General features: G+C 40.7%; 1 protein-coding gene across 2 annotated transcripts in view; it reads left to right on the top strand.

Moving 5' to 3' along the window:
* PREX2 (phosphatidylinositol-3,4,5-trisphosphate dependent Rac exchange factor 2) overlaps window positions 1–23,645 on the top strand; it is a 108,946-nt gene that overhangs the window by 4,567 nt on the left and 80,734 nt on the right. The window lies entirely within an intron of this gene.

Here is a 23,645-nt window from a genome sequence, read left to right as displayed (position 1 = left end):
TTGTCCCGCTGCTATATAGCAGCCCTTTGTTGAGTCCAGTGTTATTATCTCAGAATCAGGGGGCTGCTGGTTTTGAAACAGTGGCTCTGGTAGCTGCTGATCAAAGATAGTTCTGAACACCCCTAGTTCTTTGATGGTCATATACATTTCCATGTTAAACCTAGCTTCTTATCAAAGGAACTGTGTTCATAGAGCCCCAAGGTCTTCCTTTGGTACTATATTTTCCTGCCTTGATGGATCCCATCTACTTTCATCATGGAGCCTTTCCAGCCTCTCTAATTCCCCAGTTTTCATTCTTGTCCTCTTGCCTCAGAATGAAATTCCAACTTCAATCTTGGCTCTGACAATGGAATTTGGACAAATTATGTGGGGGGTTGCCTGGTTCAGCCACCACTATATACTGATTCTCCAGATTGCAACTGAACTTTGGCCATTGACTTCAACGTAGGTCAAGTTTTCCAGAGCATCTTGTGCTGCAATACTAAGGCAGAGACGGTGACTCTTGAATTAATATACCAGAGGTAATTAAGGCTCTTCAAAGCAAAGACTTGCTTAGATTGAAAAGCTGAAAGCATGATAACATCAACACACATCCAGTCCCGAGACACAGTAAACAGGAAATAAAAATAAAGTAAACATTGAAGTCTTGGCTCTAAAAGTTAAAAATGCTCATCCAAGATTTAGAGCTATATCTGTAACATATATCTAAAGTTTAGATGATAAGATTTCACATTAACTGGCAGCAGTTCTAGAGGAATAGCTGTCTGTCTCAGAAAAACATTCCTGTGTTGCTTTAAAGACATTGTTGTTGTCTATCTATCTGAATATTTGTCTGTCTGTCTAGTACAACCTAGCTCTTTCTCATTCTTCTTGACCTAGGAAAAGCCCTGCCACATGTCTGTTTTGGGAGCCCTGACAGGGAGCTGTATAAACACTTCTTAATAAATGAGCTGTTAACAATGCTTATGTGGAGATTTAAAACAAGGGACCAGCATCTTATAAATTTATTCTTATATAAATCTCATAATTTTTAGGATTGTTATTTTTATTGTTAACTGGACAAACTTATTTTTCTTATTCACATTTTTATCTTTGAATTCAATTATTAATCTATATTATTCTTCAGTTAAAATCATGTAACCTACAAAATAGAAGATATAACACTGTAGTCAGTTGCTGTCCCAATAGTTCAACCATTGATCATTTGTTGAAATGTACCTAGTGGCAATAAACTTATACTATAAAGAGGTGATCCAGTCAACATAGTATACCTGGACTTACAAAAAAGCTTTCAACAAAGTTGCTCACCAAAGACTCCTGAGTAAGCTTAGCAGTCAAGAAATAAGAGAAGTCCTCTTGTGGATCACAGATTGGTTAAGTTTCATGAGCAAAGAACAGTTCTCTGAATGTAGAGAAGTAGAAAGTGAAGCCCTCCCCCCAAATTGATACTGTGACCTGTGCTTTTTAACTTGTTCATAAATGAGCTAGAGTTAGGAGTGAGCAGTGAGGTAGCTAAGTTTACTGATGGTAGTAAATTGGTCGTTGTTAAAAAACAAAGAGGTTGCAAAGAGCTCCAAAAGGACCTAGCTAAACTGAGTAAATGAGCTGTAAAATGGCAAATGCAATTTAATGTAAACAAGTGTAAAGTGAAATGTTAATTTCACATACACACTGATGGAGTCTGAATTGGCAGTGACAGACCAGGAATGATACTTTGGGTTGTAGTAGGTAGCTCAATGAAGATTTTGATCCAGTGCATGGTGGCCGTGAAAAAGGCAAATTCCATGCTAGGGATCATTAGGAAAGGAATTGAAAATAAGTCTTCCAGTATCATAATTCTGTTATACCATAATTCTGTGGAGTACTGTGTGCAGTTCTGGTCACCTCACCTCAACCAAAATTATCAAGGGGATGCAGTGAATCCCTTATGAAGAAAGGTTGCAATGTTTGGGGCTTTTAGCTTAGAGAAAAGGTGACTAAGAGATGACATGATATAAGTGTATAAAATTATGCATGGAATGGAGAAAGTGAATAGTTCCCCGCCTCTCATAACACTAGAGCTTGCAGACATCCAATGAAGCTAAATGCTGGAAGATTAAAGGTAAAGGGACCCCTGACCATTAGGTCCAGTCGTGACCGACTCTGGGGTTGCGGCACACATCTTGCTTTATCGGCCGAGGGAGCCGGCGTACAGCTTCCGGGTCATGTGGCCCACATGACTAAGCCACTTCTGGCGAACCAGAGCTGCACACAGAAACGTCGTTTACCTTCCCACCAGAGTGGTACCTATTTATCTACTTGCACTTTGACGTGCTTTTGAACTGCTAGGTTGGCAGGAGTAGGGACCAAGCAATGGGAGCTCACCCCGTTGCGGGGATTCGAACTGCTGACCTTCTGATCGGCAAGTCCTAGGCTCTGTGGTTTAACCCACAGCGCCACCCACTGGAAGATTAAGGACAGATAAAAGGAAGCATTTCTTCATGCAGTGCTGGAACTCTCAGGAGGCAGGGAGGGCCACCAGCAAAAATAGCTTTCAAAGAGGATTAGGAGAGGGCTATCAAAGGCTACTGGCCATGATGGCTCTGCTCTGCCTCCACAGTTGGAGGCATCAATGCTCCTGGGTGCTACTTGCTGGAAACTGCAGGAGGAGAGAGTGCTCTTGTGCTGAAATCCTGTTTGCTGGTTTCTCACATTGTTAGGCATTGTGAGAACAGGATGTTGGGCTGGATGGGCTGCTGATCCAGCAGACTGTGCCTATGCTCTTAATTCAGGTTTGTCTTGATTTGTGATGGTGTTTTCCTCTGGCTGCTAGCCTGCCTTGCGTGTGAGTTTTTCCTTCTTCCCAGGCAAACCTACCTTTGTGCATTGAATCAGGAGGCACAGGAAACTACAACCCCCCCCCTGCAGGAAATACTGTTCCTTTGAAAGCTTAGAAGTGCCCAGGCCATTTATGGATGAAGACTGTTTCTAGCAAGCACCCGCTCCTGCTGGTTCTGCTGACACTACGGTGGGAGGCCTTCCATCAAGTCCTGAATGTTGTCACTGCTAGGTGAATGGGGAGGGAGGGCAGCGAGGTCCAAGGTGCTTATACAAAAAGAGAAACAGGAGAAATAAGATATTCTGACTCTGTATGATGAGGTCCAAGCATCAGAGCTCGCCTCAGAAAAACACACACATTGCTTTCAATTAAAAACAAAGTCTTGTTTGCTGGGCCCAGTTCCAGGTCAAGCTATAGGGAATTTGCTCATCACTAGATTCAAGAGAAAGGGGTCTCAGAAACCTCTGCTGTTTTGTTCTTATGATGTAGTGTACAGATTTAGGCAGGGAATCAGAGATGTGTTGTTCAGGGACCCTCATCTACAGATCATAGCATCCAGCAGCAGGTTGCAGGCACAGCATTACACATCTTAGAAGGATGTGCATGTTGACCTGTGAAACATGTTATCTGTGCTGGGTTGGGGAGCTTGAGAAGGTATGGTAAGTTCAGAGCAGGAGGGTAATCCACAATATTGGAGGAACACTTTGGCACTATTTTTAACACAAAAATGGGCGACCGAATTAAAGAACTGCAATGTGTTTCTTGACCTCTCAAGTTTCCCCCCAGTCTATGTCAACACAAGGTAACCAGGGATCTAAATTTAGATTTCTTGCATGTTAGTTATCTTAACTGTGTTCCATATCTCACTTCCAAATGGCTTGTATTTTATTCATTGAAAAAGTATTAATCAAATATATAGTACGGTAATTTGTGACTTTATAATGGCTAAGAAAGCTGCACAGTGTGTTGTGGAATTTTTTTAATGGGAAGGGGAAAGACTTCAGCTGGCTGTGCTTTTTGATAAGGTTGTGCGGTTTCCTTTTCCTCTGCTCTCTAACACACCACTTGTATGGCTGATGCATCATATAAAGTCAAAAGGAAGCTGAGACACAATTACCATAGAAAGTCAAAATCACTTCCATTCACTTCCAGTTTCTGCTGTTTTTGTCTACTCTGTTACAAAGTGAGGAAAACAGTGAATGGTTACTTAGTGACTAAGAATTAAATATCAATAGCACCACCTGCATTCTTTATAAGGTAGAATACTTATTTTTGATGTACATGCAAGAAAACAAAAGAAAATTGAATGCATTTTATTTGCAGGAAATTATTTTCAGACTTCTGTAGTTCATCCAATAGCTGTCAAACATTTAAAAAATCCAGACACTCAAGAAGAGTAGTAAATGAAGTATTTTGTTGTAATAATTAAACATTTTAACACATCAAATCTACATATTTCACAATGTCAATTCATTTATTTAATTTAAGCACAAGTTCAGAGTCAAATTTATGCAGTTTGATTTTTTCACTAGCAATTCAGCAAAAAATAAGTGATGAATTGAGTGAGAATATGAAAGTTGTAACTAATGCAACATATGTTTAGAACTTGTTAGAATTTGTATTATTCAATGTAGAAAATGCAGGATGTGGTGATTAATTTTTCAATTTATTAGAATTTGCAAATAGTAAAAGAAAGGGAGAAAGCAACCTAGGAGTTTGAATGAAAAATTATGAGACATGCATGAACCATGTTAAAACTGTGACAGTATTAGATCCAAAAAGAATGAATACTGTATGAAAGAGAAATTAACAATGCAGTTACTAGCCCCATTGAATGTAGTGTGGATTCCCAGAGAGAAGATTGCAACTGCTTTGACCCTCCTGTGGTTGGGCTTGCTGATCGGAAGATCATTGATTCAAATCTGCCTGACAGGGTGAGCTCTAGTTGCTCTGTCCCAGCTTCTGCCAACCTAGCAGTTCGAAATCATACCTGTGCAAGTAGATAAGTACCGTAGGTTCCACTGTGACAGGAAGATAAATGACATTTCCATGTGCTCTGGCTTCCGTCACGGTGTTCTCTTGTGCCAGAAACAGTTTAGTTATGCTGGTCACATGACCTGGAAAGCTGTGGACCGGTTCCCTTGGCCTGAAGCAAGATGAGCGCCACACCTCATAGTCACCTTTGACTGGACTTAACTGTCCAGGAGTCCTTTACCTTTTTTACTTCTATCTGCTGCTGCATTACTGTGAGTTAAGCCATGGTTTGACTTAGCGTTGCATCCAAAGTTGCTCCAGACAAACCATGAGTTGTAGTCAAGGTTTGTTGTGTGGCATACCACTTGTGGTTTGTGTCAGGGAGATAAACCATGAGCCTGGGTTCAGATGTAATGCTAAGCCAAACCATGGCTTAGCTCGTGGTGTCATGAGTCCTGTGGTAATGCCATGAAGAGAATGGTTGGATCCTGAGGAGGAATAGAACTCAGAAAGTTGGAGCTGGTTGACCCTGGGGAGGGTCAGTATCTGTAGCTTTTAAAGCTCTAGGGCACCACTCTTATTCAGTCTGTAGCACCCAGGTTTCCAGTTCTGTTTTATAATTGGCAGGGGTGGAAACAATACTCCCACATAATAACTTGCTACTAGTGAACTGATCAAGCTACATACAGATGCTTTGTCAGAGGCAAGACCTAAAACTTTAACAGATGGTAAATACGGTCTGGCATCTACTTTCCATGTGATGCCAGGATTGAAACTGAAATTGAGGTGCCAGAGTCTTGATTATTTAATGAAACTCCTATGCAGTCTATGCCTCTGGGTATGAGGCGGTATATAAATTCAATAAAATAAAGGCTAGAGACTGTTTTTTTGTGCCAAGTACTAACAACATAAGAGAGGCTTGTGACTTTTTCTTTTTGTGTGTATATCCACACAACTGCAGATGTGATCAGGTTGACTTGAAAACAAGGGAAGGGATTTTTCCTGTTATTTTTGTTCTAATGTTTAGAGTTTGTACTCTAAACAACTATGGCTGTTTTCTTCAGATAGATGAATAAAGAAAAAGCAATTTTCTGTTTATTTTTATTTACTGCCATGCTGGCAATTTATCTTGGAACAGCACACAAAGGATGTTTCTTGGGTGTTTCCAGGAAAACTAAATTATTGATCTTCCATTTTAAAATAATGGCTATTAATATAAATAGGTGCACTGTGTGAAACCCAAACAATTTCTATGTATTGTTTTCTAAATGCAGAAGAAGTATTTTACCACTACCACTGCAGAGAACAGAAAGGTTTCCAAATCTTCCTGGGGTGACCACCAGACACAGCAACTGCTAATGCAAATAAATAGTCATATGACACTTAATGAAATGATTGGTTGCACTAAAAAGATCTAAAAGAGAAATTTTGATAAATTAGCTTGTCATGAGTCCAGTTAAATATGATGGGTGGCAAAACAAATGGACTTAAATAAGTACACTTACACCACAGGGCATTTGAGGCCCAGACTAGGGAATGATTACAGTGCAAAACCTGGGCTTAACACATACTTTGTTCGCTATCTTCCATCTTACAGCCTTGGATTCAAACAGAAATCAAACATTGCTCTGTCTCTGTCTCCAGCTTGAGTTATGCCTATAGTTCACATCAATGCAACTCTGTGCCCTCAAGTCTGGCTTTGTCTGTTGAAGGAAACCCATTTGCTTTCTCACACTGAGCCCCTTAATCCTCCTCACCTCACCAGGAAGCTAGTTTGGCTATTCCAGGAATTAGAGTGCTTGATTACCTGTTAAGGTTTGCTGGATGCAAGGATTAGAGGGGCATGACATATGACTTAACACCCTGCCTCCCCCCCCCAACTCATAACAGTATATCCCATTCCACCTTCCATGCTTAAAGCATCCCTATTTCAATAGTTCTTTGTGTATGCTTAGCAACATTTTTATTCTTTAAAAGTCTTTGTTTGACACCCCTCCCCGAAAAACCAACCCTTTCAGTTTCCTTTTCCTTTTCCTATTTTGTTAACCTTCAGTGATTCCTTGTTCTGTGGAACCCAGTGTGTGCGACTTCTTAGCCTTTATCAGCCTACTATGTTACATTCCTTTCCATTCCAGAGTTATGAAGTTACATATTTAATAATTGTACGTATGAAAAATGGTTGCCCGTTGCTTTTACCTTTGAGCAACTTATGGTTTGTTGACACACTAGAAAAGATATTGTAATTTGCAATATGATCATGAATCACTTAACAAGAGGCTTGCTTTTGTAGCTTTATAATATTGCTTCTGAAAGCAAGCCTTTGTCAGAACGATGTAAGTCAAAGCTTATATTTGCCAAAGACAGATTATAAGTCCGTGGAACTGACAATAATAGTTAAAAATAAAGATAGCGGATGTATTTTCTTCATAATGTTCTGGGATGTTACACACACAGAAGAGGTAGAGTTTAAACCATGCTATTCTGATCAATGGATTTGCTTCTTTCTGTGAAGTAGAATTCTAATTGCTGGCATCAGTAGTAGAATTCCTGTTATATGAATTGGGGACTAGAACAGTGAAGCTGACTGATGAATAAATACTACAGCAGCTGCTGATCCTGCCAATAACAAGTTACAAAAGAGAAGTTTGAGCTGCTGGGATTTCCCTTTCTGAGTTGAAACATTTTATAAACTCACAGAACAGTATGGAAGATTTGAGTTACAAGTGTAACTTGAATAAAATAATATGGCCACAGAGTAATATTAGTGTTGTTGGAACAAAGACCAACATAGTATCTAACTGTCAAGTTCTATAAGTAAAGGAGAGCTTGTTCCATAGTAATGCAGAAAACAGGTGCTTAAACACTGGGAGAGTGGACATGTAACTGATCATTTTGAAGATGTTGAATGCCTTTCTAGATCCTAGAACAGTTACTTGGTCTGTCCGTTGAGTAAAGGAAGCAGCAAAAGACCTTAATGGTATCTTGGGAGGTAGGGAGGGTGGTGGTGGAAAGAGGTGGGTGGATTGGTCATGCAATTTCATTCACAAATGCAAGGATGGCAGTCAGCCCAGACGCCTCAAAGAAGTCCCTGTACAACAGTTTTCAACCTAAATTCATGCTGTTGATTAGATGCAAAATCTTCTTTTCACTTGTAGCAGCCAATTTGCTTCAGTGAGCAGAGGTCCATAACATAAAATATCAGAAATACATCCAACTCTGGACAGAAAATACTTTGTTTCTTGAATTATAATTCCCATGTAGATTATACATTTCTCTATGGTTTGTTCTTTGAATTAGATGGGATAACACAGTGCACTCTTAATAAGGATTTGGTTAAATATCAAACTTTTCTTTCCAGCTAATTGATAGGATTTTTGAATGGGGTAAAGGGCAGTTATCTAGAGTGAGTATTGGGAGTGAGCCATATAGTATTCAGAGTGAGTCAGCTTTCAATTACTGGGATTTGCAATGTTATGAAGTATGTACTTGTGAGTTTGTTATGCATAGTTTTCTAATTAGACTCTCACATCCCTTTGGCTTCCTCTGTCCATATTTTATGACTGAGGTTTTTTTTAATGCAGGGAATTTAACAATTTTTCTTTTAAACTACAACTATTGAAGCTGTCTATGTGGATTATAGTATCTGCATTATACCTGGTTAAAATTAGTGGAATTTTCTTTGGAAAGCCTGTGATTCTTCATGCTGATTATGAGATTGAGCTTTTGAAAAATATATATGCCATTTAAAATGAATGACATGCCAGTGCAAGTAGATAAATAAGTACCACTGCGGCGGGAAGGTAAACGGTGTTTCCATGTGCTCTGGTTTCCATCACGGTGTCCCGTTGCTCCAGAAGCACTTCATGGGCTTCCATGAAGAAAAAAGGTGTAATGGCAGACAAGCATGCACAACATGTGATTACTACGGAGCTGCAATAATGGGGATTAAGTGCACTATTCAAGCAATTGTCCTGGAAATCCCTTCTTCTTCTTTACTTCCTTCACCACACTTTCCAAGGGTTAAACCAGTAATGCCTGGCTGGGCAGCATGGCCTTGCTTACCTGGCTTTGCAAGGGTGCAAGTTACTGCCAGTTACCAAGAGGAGCAAAGCTGTGGGAAGCTGGATGTGGGCTCAGCAGGAGAACCAATCTTCTGGCTCCCCCTCCCCCTCTCAGGAACTAGCAGTGACTTGCTGCACTGAGAAGCCAGGTAAATATTGCTGCCCTGCATGTGCCACTACTGGGTTAAATGTGTTGTTCAAACATACGTCATGGGAATTCCACATCCCCCTGTTAGCACCTTTCATTGGGCTGGTGGCAATGAGTAAATATACTCCTCATTTAACACTGCCTGAGAGATAAGAACTCTCTCTGATAAGAGCTATAGCGTTAAGAATGACAAACAAAACAAAGGCTTCTCCCATTAGGAGAAATCAGATCAGCAAAAGTTGCTCTTTTAAAAACTGCCGTCTGGTTGGCTTTCCCTTGCTTGCTTTCCCTTGCTTGCTTTTTAAAAGATTTTGCTGCAAGCATTCTTCAGAAGTTTTGTTTAATGCGAGGTGTTTCAATACTGCAAAATGTTTGAGAACCACTGGTGTATACAATAAGAGTGTACTTGTAAGCAATAACATAATCATTGTGACCTTCCAGATTCTACTGATAGGATTTCCGGGGAAGCAAAAGCAACAATCCCCAGTGCTAGCAAGGATAACCACCACTGTATAAGTAGAGAAACCCACGAGTAGCTGGCTGCTCCTTTGTGGCAATTTGCATGTATACACACTAAGAGATTCCATGCACTACTTGCAAGTAGTAGTGTTTGGACAGCTGCTAGAGGCTGGCTTAGAGACACTGGCCTCCTTTCCTGACAGACAACTGGACAGAGAAGAAAAGAACAGCTCTTGTCCAAGTCTAACAAGCACCATAGAGCTCCCTTGTTCCCAATAATAGCACCCCCTTTGAGAATTGATTTACCAGTGAATGGAGAACTTGTGCCTCTACTTTAGTGTAATGTAGGAAGCAGAGCACACTGCTCTTTAAAATCTTTAGCACAGCAACGCGGAGGCTACCTTTTGGCAGTGTTTTTAGCAATGCAGGGAAGCTAAGTCAAGGCACATGTTAAAGTAGCTCAAACCTCAGTCCTAAGCAGCTACAAAATGTAAGAAAATGAATGAGTCAAAACAAAATAGAAAACATGATGCACACTCACATAAATAATTCTGTATACAGTATAAAAGGTTAATTATTACACAAGTTACCAGGTTAGACACTCATTGGCTGTTTTCAGATGTTAAAACCAATGAACTATATGAACAAGTTTTCGGGACCTTTGGAGAAATGTCTGCTGCTTCTATCCTTTGCCAAAGTTTCCCACAAGTCAGAAGAGGACAGAAACAGCAGTTTTTTCTACTGTTTCTGTCCTTCTCCAAAGCTTCTTGTAAGACCTCACCTTTCCTTCCAGGCCTCTGTATTTGCTATAGGTTTCAAGAAAGAGGCAACGCTGTTCCTGACTTTTATTTAATAACTTTCCTTCTCCAAAGTTCTCTATTTGCTTCAGAACTCTAGCAAATCCCAAATGATGAAGTGAGAGCTGGGGTCTTGGAAGAAACTTTGGAGAAGGACAGAAACAGCTGGCCATTTCTCCAACTGTCCTCTTCCAAAACTTTCTGCAAGTGAGAGAAGGGCCCACCTCTCCCTCACACCCTCTAGTAGGCACAGAGGGCTGTAGGGAGAGGCAGGGTTCTGCCTCACTTCAGCTGAAGCTTGAATAAGAAACAGTGAGAAATGCTACCTGTCTGTTTTCTTATCTGCTGTGTTGGAGAAAGGCTGTTACAGTGAGGCAGTGAGGTTTCTTGCCAGTAGATAAGGGACACTCATTCCTGGTAAGCGGGTGAGTGACAAATAATGTTGATGCCTGCCAATGGCTGTATCTGGTCCACCAAGGCTCTTTTGTGGCCTCTCCATCTCTTCTTATCTGCTGTGTGGCAAATTCAAGCTACTCAAACAGGCTAATAACATTTCTACATCTTTGAGGTCAATTAGGACCATGCTGGAGTTTCACTGCCTATCAGTGATTTACATGGTCCAAACAGTCTAAAGGAAAATATGAAAACTATTAGTTACTAATAATTAAATAAAAAAGTAAAAGTAATAATAATAATAGTAATAATAATAATAAGATTTTATTTATATCCCACCCTCCCCAGCCAAAGCCGGCCTCAGAGCGGCTAACAACAGTAAAAATAGCACAGTTTACATAAAAATCACAGTCAATTAATTAAATACATTCTAAAATCAATTCAGTCTAATATCAGAATCAAAATAATGGCAACCATTGGCTAGAGTTCTATGAGGATTACAGAAGGAGGGGGTCAGACTGTGCCTTGGCCAGCTCTGTCTTGCAGGCCCTGCGGAAAGATGTCAAGTCCCACAGGGCCCTAGTCTCTTGTGACAGAGAGTTCCACCAGATGGGACCACGGCTGAAAAAGCCCTGGCTCTGGTTGAGGCCAGCCTAACCTCCCTGTGGTCCGGGATCTCCAAGATGTTTTTATTTGAAGACCGTAAGGTCCTCCGTGGGACATACCAGGAGTGGCTAGGTCAGGGCGAGAGAGGTAAGGAGCCAACTGCTTAGCTTGGCAGAGATGAAAAAATGCTGCCTTTGTTATAGCTGCAATCTGCACCTCCATAGAAGGTGTCGAAGATTACACCCAAACTCTTAATGGATGGTGCTGGCACTAATTGCGCCCCCGCAAGAGATGGGAGTTGCCCTCCCAATCCCATATGAAAAGCCATAAAAACCAACCACATTTATTTCTGTGTCACTTGCATGCTTTGTTATCATAGCTCAAGGTACTGATTCAAATGCCAATAGGGAATTAAAACAAAGATGGGGTGTGGAAGCCTTGATACTAATTTTGCAAGAAACAAAGATTATCAAGTTAGTAGGGTAGCAACATTTAAAGGAAAGCTGCTTGCTGCTGCTGAAGATTCAGCTAAAAAGAGAGGAGAAATACAGGTTAATGTTCAGAAATTGCTTATGGAGGCATACAAGCTATTCTGTCAGCCATAAGCCTTTCATTTCCATTGATAACTGAACCCCATTCATGCATGCAAACAAATACAAATGTTAATTGGGTGCCCCCTCCCTCCCAAACCTGGGCACGAAAGAGGTCTGTCTGTACATCTGAGAGTGCACAAACCTCTAGATTGGGCACAAGTCTTATTAAATTTAAGACTGATACTTGATATTCAAAAAGACTTGCTGAATAATTGTTCCAAATTTGGTTAAACATTTCATGGTTGTACAAGAATTTTAATCAGTTTGCCATAGTATGAAGATAATTGGTGAGGGAAAAAGAAAAAGTGCTGAATCATTCAGACTAAAGTGCAATATTTCCATCCTAGCTAAGCATATTGGCCATGATACAGTTACTCACTAGAGGTATGCAGAACAATTTGTACACAAGACTCAATGAAGCTTTCATCATTTTTCCGCTAATTGGAATCTCTCTCTTTCCCTTCCTCTCAACTGGCATTGCACTGCCACTTCTACTATACAAAATTAAATAACCAGGCTGAATTTGCAAAACTAACCATGCACTTTTAAAGATCCATTGCATAGAAATGAGTTCCACTGAAATGAATGGGTTCCATGTATATATATATAGGACTGGGATCTAAAGTATGTGGGATCTAAAATATGACATGATGGGAGAGCTGTTTACAACACACCAGAGAAGGCACAAGGAGAAATATTTTCTTATTCACACATGAAGAAGAGCCATTACTGAGTGACTGTTAAAGGACTAGAATGCATCTCTAACAATCAAAAGTTCATCTCAATCATAAAGCAAGTATTAAACAGTAGTTATTGAGATTTTATTAATTACCAAATTCATTATGAAAAATATTTTTTGTACTTAAGGCAATTTAGTTTAAGGATAACCAACAGCACAATCCTATACTGGTCTACTCAAAAGGCCCATTGAGATCTGTGGGGCTTACTATCAGGTAAGTGGGTATAGATGTCAGGGACTGGGCAGAGGAGGAATGGTGGAGACCACCTCCCTATCCTGACCCTCCCAGGAAGCAGGAAGAGGAAGACACTATAGATTTACAACAGTGGTTTGCGGGAGATCACAGCTCAGAGGCAGATGAAGGGAAAAGGGGAAATAACGGGAGAGGAGGAGCAGGCAGAACCAGAGCAGCTGGCTGCCATGGTGCCATTAGAAACCATTCCAATCTCTCAGAACCCAGCGTGCCTTAAATTAGGAGAGCAAAGTGCTCAAAGACATAGGGCACTTAGCAGCACTGGTAGAAGTGATGATTAAGGAAGTGGGAGAGACAGAGTGGGGGTAGAGATTCACTTTGGACAACACCATTATCCAAGAGGCTGGGTTCTATAGTAAGGTTACCAAAAATTTTACAATGAATCCGGGGACGCTTTTCAACTTCCTACTAAATAGATGGATTTTGTCAGGGGACTGATTTGTAAATCCGGGAACTGTCCCCGGGAAACGGGGATGTCTGATAACCTTATTCTATAGCTTCTCTTTGTAAAGATAGAAATAAAAAGGACAGTAAGAAACTTTTCCTTGTCTTTATACTTTCCTGGGCAGCCAGCTGGGAGCTGACAACAGCATCCTGACAGTAGGATTGCAAGCAAAGTTTCTATAGAGAGAAATAAAATGTGATAAAATGTATGCAAAATATTTCAGTAGAAAATTTAATTTTGTGATCACAATATACAGTAGTTCAAAGAGAAGAAACACCCCCGAGCAAATCTTTTCTTTGCCAAGGGACTGGAACGGTCACCATCCTCTCTCATGGCATCAGTACAGAGCATGACGACTATGATTTATCAATGACTCTTGACATTCCATGTATTGCAGGGATTTGTTTTCTGCGCTACATGCATTACAATAATTTTAAAACCATATATATTGAAAACATGCTTTGGCATGAACTTGTGCATGGAAAAACCATTATGATATTTGAACCAGGTAGCAATTATTTCTTACAGTAATTCAGAGCTATGTATTATATTGCAAGTGCCCATACAGCACGGTTGAAATCCCTGAACACTTTTTGTTTGGCTACCAGCTTGCATCTAAATAGATATGAAATACTTATTTTCACAGATGGCTTAAGATGGGATATATATTAAAACTTAGCTTGATATTAATTAAGTCAATGGCATGTGCATTATGCAGCTTCACATTCTGTTAAAAGAATTAACCTATTGCTTTGGCATTGATCAAGCTTTGTTTATTGCCTTGTCATTCTTTCCTGTAAGAGCGGATCAACCAAATCAATGTCTCCTGACTGTGATGTCATATGAGTCAAATGAAATATTGTGTGTCATTTTTGTGGTGCTATAGGCATTTTGAAGTGATTGTGAGAGTGCACTGACTCACATTGAAAGTGGCTATCCATGTGACTTCCCTGGGACCTGATACCCCAAAAAGTCCCTACCAGCCAAGAGTAGAAAATAGTAGACTTGATGGACCAATAATCTGATTTCCTAAAAAGCAGTTTCCCATATTTCTTTGGGTACATCTCCACATAAATGTGCTTACTGTTCTGTTCAAAACAGTTTTGGTATAAGCACCAAATGCTACATCAGGTGCGGTCCTAAACCTTATCTGCAACATTTCTGTTTAGTCTGTAATACTCATCAGCACCAGACTAGATGTTATGAAAGAAACATACCCATTTCTTTCTCATAATGCTAATATAGGGCGCTTGGAGGGGGAAATCATTTTTCCTACTGATTCTCCTTTGCAAATGTTTCTCATCCGAGCAGATTTGAATGTTTTTCCCTAGCCAGTTTCCAAAACCAGAAGTGAGTCCACATGAAGCAGGTTGGGTTTGCCTGGGGTAGACCCACCTTCCCATACTCCTTCCTGATGACCAATCCTCCTCTGCATGTGGCCGTGTTCCTACCCACAAATATGGGTTTGCAACAACATGTTTTCCAAGGTAACATCTAGCTTGACCCTTAAAAGGGCATTAGAAATTTCTGGTGCCAACATCTGTCTATCTCAGTGAAAACAGCTGTTGTGAGTGGGGATAGCAGACTAAGTTAATGTTGACAATTCTGATTGGACATAAATGTGGCAGAAAGTTACTCTGACCAATATCTGGCCATTAGCACCTGTGTATTAAAATGGCATCCGCATAGTAATACCAAAAAACCATCAGAATTTTTCAGGCATATATTGTTCTCTCTAAAAAATAGCTTTTGAGGGAAGGGACTGCACTTTACCCTGCAGCCAGTTGTTGTCTCTTTTAAGTAACAGTCTTCACTGAAACACACATGCAGTTTCATACTGCTAATGCACTCTTCATCCAAGAAGCTGTTTCTAATGCTATTGTACTCCTATGGAGATAAATTTTGGCCTTGTTTCTGCATCTCAACGTGAGATTTCTTTATTCCATTTATCTGCTAAGATTGTGTATCTCACGGTAATCAGATAGAAGCTCAGTTCTCAGAAGCAGCAGTTCTCCAGGGGTTTGCGACCATTTAAATCTGTTTCATAGGAACAAAAAGCGTGTTGAGGTCTCCACCCTCCTTTGTTCTCAGGGTGAACTCCTTTTTTTTTTTTACAGCCAGGAAATTATGTTTGCTTCCTTTTTGTCTGTTCCTTAAGAATAACAGGGAAAGAAATGTGTCTTTAAGGTTTGCAGTTAACAGCTGGCAAATGTGTTTGGGGTAAGGTATTTTTCTTTATATGGTTGGACAAGTCTTGCTGTGCCTCAGAAAGAAATGGGTCATCCCACTTCCGTGACCTCACAATACCTATCAGAAAGAGCAGGAGCAATACGTGGACACATTCTGTGCTCCCAGACAAAAAACAAAACAAAACTGTGAGCAAATTCAGTTACTTACACTGCATACAGCTACACAGCTGACAGTGTGGTGATTATGGAGGTGGAGAGGGAGCTGTCTTGGGCTCTCGGTGGGTAATGAATGAAATATTGTGCCACTGAGTGAGATAAACCAGAGTTTTGTTGTATAACTAACTAGGAGTGTACATTTGTGGAATTTCCCCACCTCTTTAAGCCAGGCCAGTATTAGGAATCAAACCTCAACAATTACATAAAAAGCAGCAATGCAGGATAAAACAGCAGTAGCAGCAAAATGGATCTAATAAACATGATAAAAAGCACAGCTAAGTGAAAAAGTATTCACCTGGGACTAGAAAGTCTTGGGATTTGACACAAGGAAAAACTGGGGGGAAAGCATTCCATACGCACATTGCTAGAACTGGGTATGCCTTTTCTCAAGAAGGCGGCCTTATAATTTAGGCAGATTCAAGTAGTGCGAGGTGGCAGGTGAGAGAGCTTTTTCAACCTAAGGTCCACATTTCCTTGCAAACAGTCTTCTGGGCCCTGCATGCCAGTGGTGGGTAAGGGCCAGTGGCGTAGCGTGGGGGGTGCAGGGGGGGCCGGCCGCACCGGGCGCAACATCTGGGGGTTAGGGTTAGGGGGCGCAAATCCATGGGTTAGGGGGCGCAAATCCACAGGTTAGGGGGCGCAAATTACTTGCCTTGCCCCGGGTGCTGACAACCCACGCTACGCCACTGGTGAGGGCAGAGGAAAAAGTGGGCAGATAAATGAATATGGCTGTTACCTTTGTACATTGGGCTGCATTCCAGCCATGCAAAAGTCACATTTTTCTATGTCTCCCCTCCATCCTTCACCCAGGCAAACAAGCACACTTATGAAAAGGTTTTAACTGAGAAGCTGGCAGCATTCCCACCTCTTATCCTAGATTATTTACCATACATCTGGAAAAGCCAAAGCATCTCAGTAACATATATTTCCCTGTGGAAGCTGCTCTCTGAAAAGGCACAGCATGGAATCACCTTTTCATTTTGAGCTGTTCGCGAGGAATTAGTTGAAAATAAAATGTGGATTATCTAAGGTTGTTGCTTTTCATAAATCACTATAAATATAGGGATATTTTAAAAATAAGCTGTTTTTAAAATTCATCCAGGTGTGCAGAATACAGGATTTATTTTTCCTACTGGCAGATGCAAAACATAGGCAGGATGTCTTTAATTGTAAACCGTTTAGAAATAAAATAAAATGGATATTGTGTCCCAGAAGGAATTACATTGCACAAGAAAATGAGGATTATCCAAGGCTGTAATTTTGAACAAGCCAATAGAGAGAGAGAGAGTTAAAAAAGTAGTTCTAGTATTCATCCAGGTGGTTTAAGCAAAACGCAGGATTTTAATAAACAACAACAATTTTATTATTTATACCCCACCCATCTGGCTGGGTTTCCCCAGCTACTCTGGGTGGCTTACAACATATCAAAACATAATAAAAACATCAACCCTTAAAAATTTCCGTAAAACAATATTTAACCAGTTTTGTCTGTTACTTCTTTCCTCCCTTCCTCCCCTTCTCTCTGTTCTGCTGATACCTTGGATTTCCATGAAAACTTATAAAATCCTGGATGAAAAATGGATCTTGATCTCTCTTGGTTCATGGAATCTTGATTCTTTATTTCTTTTTATAAATATATTCTGAAAAAAAATCTCAATAGTATAAGAAAGTTGTAATGATAAGGTTTACAATTATTTCAATGGCATGAAAGTACAGAGGTACTGAAGTGGTGGTTGGCATCTGCCTGTCTCAGGAGACAATGGAAGAGTACTTAATTAGTATTTTTGGAAGCACCAAATGAAATTACAGCTATATCACAATTTGAATAGCCCCCTTCTCTTAAAGCTTTCCTGAAGCATTTTAGAACAGGCGTCTACTTTATAGACACAACCATCAACATAAGCTGATATCAGACTGCAGAAAATGTACAAACTATCACACTGGAATTATCAAATTTGGCAGGCAATCAAAATACATTAAAATTCTGTTAGCTATAGCCAGGCTCTTAAATGTCATAAAATGTGCTTCAATGGGAGTTTGTGTGTGTTGCCATGTTAAGAGTTATACAGTATTTGCAATGATAATTTGCAAAGGAAACTGCCAAACTCTGGAGAGGAGTTGTTTTAGAACTTTCTCTGACCAGTTAATCAGAAGCAAATCAGGATAAAATATGACTGAGTAGCAGGAAACAACCCCAGGTGCAGTTCAACCCCAGGAACAGTTGGTTCAAATGTGTTAGACACAACTGTAATCAACATGCCCCACAACAATCTGGATTATAGCATGATGTATGTGTTATATTGTTGTTTAGTCATTTAGTCGTGTCCGACTCTTCGTGACCCCATGGACCAGAGCACGCCAGGCACTCCTGTCTTCCACTGCCTCCCGCAGTTTAGTCAAACTCATGCTGGGAGCTTCGAGAACACTGTCCAACCATCTCGTCCTCTGTCATCCCCTTCTCCTTGTGCCCTCCATGTTTCCCAACATCAGGGTCTTTTCTAGGGAGTCTTCTCTTCTCATGAGGTGGCCAAAGTATTGGAGTCTCAGCTTCAGGATCTGTCCTTCCAGTGAGCACTCAGGGCTGATTTCCTTCAGAATGGATAGGTTTGAGCTTCTTGCAGTCCATGGGACTCTCAAGAGTCTCCTCCAGCACCATAATTCAAAAGCATCAATTCTTCAGCGATCAGCCTTCTTTATGTGTTATATTAGAAAAGGATTTTTCTCTCCTATGGAATTGAAATAGATTGCTGTTTGGGGGTGCAATGGGAAGGATGCTTGAAGAGGAACAAGAGTGGGGAATCTTTTTTTCTGTTTGGGGCCACATTCTATTGAGGGCAATCTGTTGGGGGAGGGTTATGTCAGCAATGGACAGAGTATGGACCAAAAGTGGATGAGCACTCAATTTCTCTCTCTCTTTACCACGCTCTCTGCTTTCCCCCTGCTTCCTTGACAATACAGTGGTACATTGGGTTACATACACTTCAGGTTACAGACTCCGCTAACCCAGAAATAGTACCTTGGGTTAAGAACTTTGCTTCAGGATGAGAACAGAAATCGTGCTCCGGCGGCGCGGTGGCAGCAGGAGGCCCCATTAGCTAAAGTGGTGCTTCAGGTTAAGAACAGTTTCAGGTTAAGAACGGATCTCCGGAATGAATTAAGTTCTTAACCTGAGGTACCATTGTAGTATGAAATTACTAGGGTTGCCATATTTCAAGGAATAGCACATAAAGTTGTTGAGCTTTTTTGGGGGGGGGGCATTTAAAAATCTGGACATTTGAATAATTTCCCGAAAATCCCCCCAGAATCCACCATTGGAATCCCGGACATGTCCAGGAAAATCCAGATGTATGAGAACCCTAAATGAGACCAAGGGATGGATGTGGTCCTTGAGGAGCAGGTTCGCAGTCTGCACTTTAGAACTTGAAGTTTTCTTTAAAAATAGAAGCAGACTGTAGTTCTGTTCTGGGATGGTGGGTTGTTTATTTCTTTTAGTGCCATCAGCACTCCAGCCAAGTAGGGGAAACAGGTGTTCATCCAGCTGGTGACTTACTGAGAAAAGAGTCTTTTTGTTCAGTCTCAAATAGCAGCATGATTGGCTTCTGTCTCTGTTGCTGGCACAGGTTAATTGACATAGGAAGAAGAACTAAAGGAGGAGTCATTTTCCAGTTCTTCTGTAAGAACTGTCGGAAAAAGTATGTGTTATATGCAGAAACAGAGGGAAGTGCATCAATTCTCTCAATAGTATTTTGTATGTATATTCTTTGCATCTAACATGTATCAAAGCTATTAAACACAAATTAAGATTCTATACAAATATTTATACTGCCTGATGGGTTAGCAACACAACTGACATCCAAATGATTCAAGGAACACAGATAGGGTTTTGAATATAATATGAATATATGCCTATTTATCTAAATATAGTCTTTAACTTTTCATTAAAAGCATTACGAGAATAAAGAAAGTAACTACATTTCCAAAGCTTTGTTGAAATAAGAGAGAGAAAAAATGTGAAAGTCAAAAATATGTACTTGGTCACAGGGGCGTAGGAAAGGGGGGGCGGGCCATCCCAGGTGCCATCATGGAGGGGGGTGACAAATTATCAAGGAACAATTACTGCTCTACTAGGGCGGTTCAATGGGACGTGGGTGGCGCTGTGGGTTAAACTACAGAGCCTAGGACTTGCCAATCAGAAGGTCGGCGGTTCGAATGCCCGCGACGGGGTGAGCCCCCGTTGCTAGGTCCCTGCTCCTGCCAACCTAGCAGTTCAAAAGCACGTCAAAGTTCAAGTAGATAAGTAGTGGTGGGAAGGTAAACTCTGGTGGGAAGGTAAACGGCGTTTCCGTGCGCTGCTCTGGTTCACCAGAAGCAGCTTAGTCATGCTGGCCACATGACCCAGAAGCTGTACGCCGGCTCCCTCGGCCAATAAAGTGAGATGAGTGCCGCAACCCCAGAGTCGTCCATGACTGGACCTAATGGTCAGGGGTCCCTTTACCTTTACCTAGGGCAGATTTTTGAAAATGCCTGCTCCAAAGGTCTTATCTTACTACACTAGGGATTATATAGCTATATATGAAATTTCATGCATATCATTTAATATCTTGACCCTCCTCCATGAAAATAGCTGTTTACTTGGCCGTTTTCCTATGTCATGAAGGCTGAAATTTCGATTCAGTGGAGCAGGGTCAATGTTTCTACTGTCTGGGGCTGATGAACATATTTGTTAGCAACATGGGGATGTAATTTGCTTCATCTGACTTTAGTTTCAGGAAAAGTTAATTTTTTTGAATGATCCATAATACCAGTAATAACCCTTTAATCAGGGGGCAGGGCATAAAAATAATCTTCTTTATTTTTGAAGGATGCAAATAGCATTACAATTGGGTTGTTTGTGCTCTCAGTACAATCATTTATAGTGCTATCTTTAATTGTCTTCCAAAACTGAAATTAGCTGGAAGCAGGCAGAAGAGATTAGAATAATGTGAATACTGTATCCTATAGCACAAGCTTCAGTGACTTAAAGGTAGGCTGCCACAATTTAAGGTGGGGCTTCAAAGTAATGAATATGGCACTGGTAATTTATGTAAATCTGTTGCTAAGCCCAAATGTTTATGTATTTCGGCATCTATAAATTAGTGTCAGAAATGTAGGTTAAATAAAGCAGTTGATTCTAAAAGTAAAGCTTGTTTACTTACAAACTTTTATTTAAATTAGCCCTCTAATCCTATGGTCTTTGAGAGGGCATTCTCCCAGGACCTCCCTCCCATTGAATCCTTCTCTGACAGCAAAAACAACACCAGCCTTGAACAGGGAGTTCTGATGTCAGATGCCCCTCTCTGCCAGTGTTGAAACTTCCATGATCCTTGCCTTACATTGAAAAGTGGGATTTGTTAGGGTAGATCAGAGGGTATGTCTTTCTAGCCCCCCGGAGCTGGTGTAGTTTTAATGGAAGGGAAATTTGTAATTTTTAAAACAATGGAGGGAGAAAGAAGAGCACAAGAGTGTTGTTCCATCTTCACTGTCCCACTGGAGAGAACCGGGCAGGCCACTAGATGAGACAGATCAACCACAGTCAGCCCCCAGCCCCATTTTATTATTATTTGCTTGCTTGTTTATATGATTTATCACCCACCTTCACTATGAGGTCCCAGGGTGGGTTACAACAAATAGAAAATATAATTTAGGACTGCACCCTAACACATTTGGAAAAATAAGCATTGTGCATCTACACAGGCAGATGTTTTGTAAACATGTTGAACTAATAGAGCAAGAATATTTTATGTTTTCATAAGAATTAATAATAGCGTGAAATGAACAAGGGTTACGCATTCCACCCCCTCTCAGGAACCACCATGTCATGTTCCCCATGCCCTGACCTCCTGAAGTGGATTTTGGAGGAGGGCACTGGTGACTGCAAGAGGGTGGGGAGGAAAGGCCCTTCCACGGTTTCCCTTCTTGTGTTTCTCAGAATACAAGCCAATAATATTATTATGTTGTAGGAGAAGGAAGCAGTCACCTACCACACTTCCACTGTATGAAAACCTCTGTTGTAGAATAAGATGGTCTCTTATAAAAACTGTGATGAAGGACAACAGACACAAACCAGAGAGAGGGAGAGAGAAAATGTTCTGGCCACATAAGAGAAGATGATTAACAGTTAGGAAGTATGTGTCTGTATTGCACCTTTCCATCATTGATGCCCCAGGCACCTCTCATAAATTGATAGGGCTCCTGTAAGCTCTTCCACATTTGTCATGCTGCTAAAGCTATCTACTTATTCTGTCTTGTTCCTAATTTATGATATAGTATACATCTTAACTGTCTTAGAAGATAAGTACGGTATATATCATAAAAGGCATGCAGAGATATAAAAAATATGCTCTTTAGGATTCCAGCGACATTGCTGGTTTAAAGATCAACTGTGTCCCTAGTACGGTTATCTAGACCATCAATTTCAGATATTGGTTGATTTCAATATTCAGCATCTGGCTGTCAGTGTTCCTACCTGATGTTGTAAAGTCATGCAAACAGAGGCCATGTTTGTACTGCACAAATGCATATCTTCTGTTGTTGCCCCATAGCAGATGTCTGCTCTGTGTGAGCACCTGTTGTGAGCACTTTTGTGGCTGACTAGGCCAAGTGTGAGGAACCTTCTTCAGCCTAAGGGTCTCATAAGTTAAAATTCTACCTTTGTTAAGTAGCTTACTTTCTGTACTCTGTTCAGCAAGCAAGAGTCAGAGATCAAGGGCATATTCCAGCCAAGTTAAAACACTCAAGGAGGCTGTGAAGTAAAACCACTGAGATGTGTGGCTTGGAGAGAGTCCCATGGTCTAGGGATGTGTTTGGTTTGCTGGCCTGAAGTTCCTCACCCCTGACTAGGCTGTCCTTTACAACATATATACATAGTTTGGCTTCTGTTTTCCTACTTTTTTCCACATCATGCATAAAATACTTGGAGGTGAGACTTGAACAATTGTGTGTCGTTGTCCCCCACTCAAGGGTGTGTGATTATGAAACTGTTGTCTGGAAGCCTGAGACACCAGGGTAACAAAAGAGTAATGAGATTGTGGAAGCTACCGCAACCATTGCTGCCTAGCCACAACTGGATAAGAAAATGGTCCGTATCCATAACGTTCTAATACAAGTCATGTTTATTTGGGAGAAAATCTCACTTGGTGCTTATGCTATGGGAAAAGTGTCTGTACGTGACTGAGGGTAGCTTCAGCCTTCCATTTATCACATTACAGTTCATTACCCCCCCCTTTTAATACATGGTTTCTCCCTATTACCATGTTTTGCCAATAAATTATTATATTCGTGTTTGAAACTCTCTTGAGACATGCATTTGTATTCTTCAGTTCTCATCTTGTTAACTTTACTGTAATCAGTGGTGTAGTGCGCCACCTTCTCAGTTCACTTTGTACTACTGACAGCAATAATATAATTTGATATTGCTGTCAGTAGTACAAAGCGAATTATAATAATTATATTTATTTTTTAAACATATTTTTGCTGCTATAGACTAACATGGTTATTTACTTATTTACTTACAGTGGTACCTCGGGTTACATACGCTTCAGGTTACATACGCTTCAGGTTACAGACTCCGCTAACCCAGAAATAGTGCTTTAGGTTAAGAACTTTGCTTCAGGATGAGAACAGAAATCGTGCTCTGGCGGCGCAGCAGCAGCAGCAGCAGGAGGCCCCATTAGCTAAAGTGGTGTTTCAGGTTAAGAACAGTTTCAGGTTAAGTATGGACCTCTGGAATGAATTAAGTACTTAACCTGAGGTACCATTGTACTGTATTTTTATCCCATGTTTTAATCCAAGCAGCTCAAGGTAGTATACATGGCTCCCTCCCTTTTCATTTAATCCCCAGAACAACCCTGTGAGGTAGGTTAGGCTGAGCGGCAGTGACTAACCCAAGGCCACCCAGTGAACCTCATGGCCAAGT

The sequence above is a fragment of the Podarcis muralis genome, chromosome 8, assembly GCF_964188315.1.
Source record: "Podarcis muralis chromosome 8, rPodMur119.hap1.1, whole genome shotgun sequence".
In the NCBI taxonomy this organism is placed as follows: Eukaryota; Metazoa; Chordata; class Lepidosauria; order Squamata; family Lacertidae; genus Podarcis; species Podarcis muralis.
Note: the sequence above shows the minus strand (reverse complement) of the source record. Positions and strands in the feature narration are given on the sequence as shown.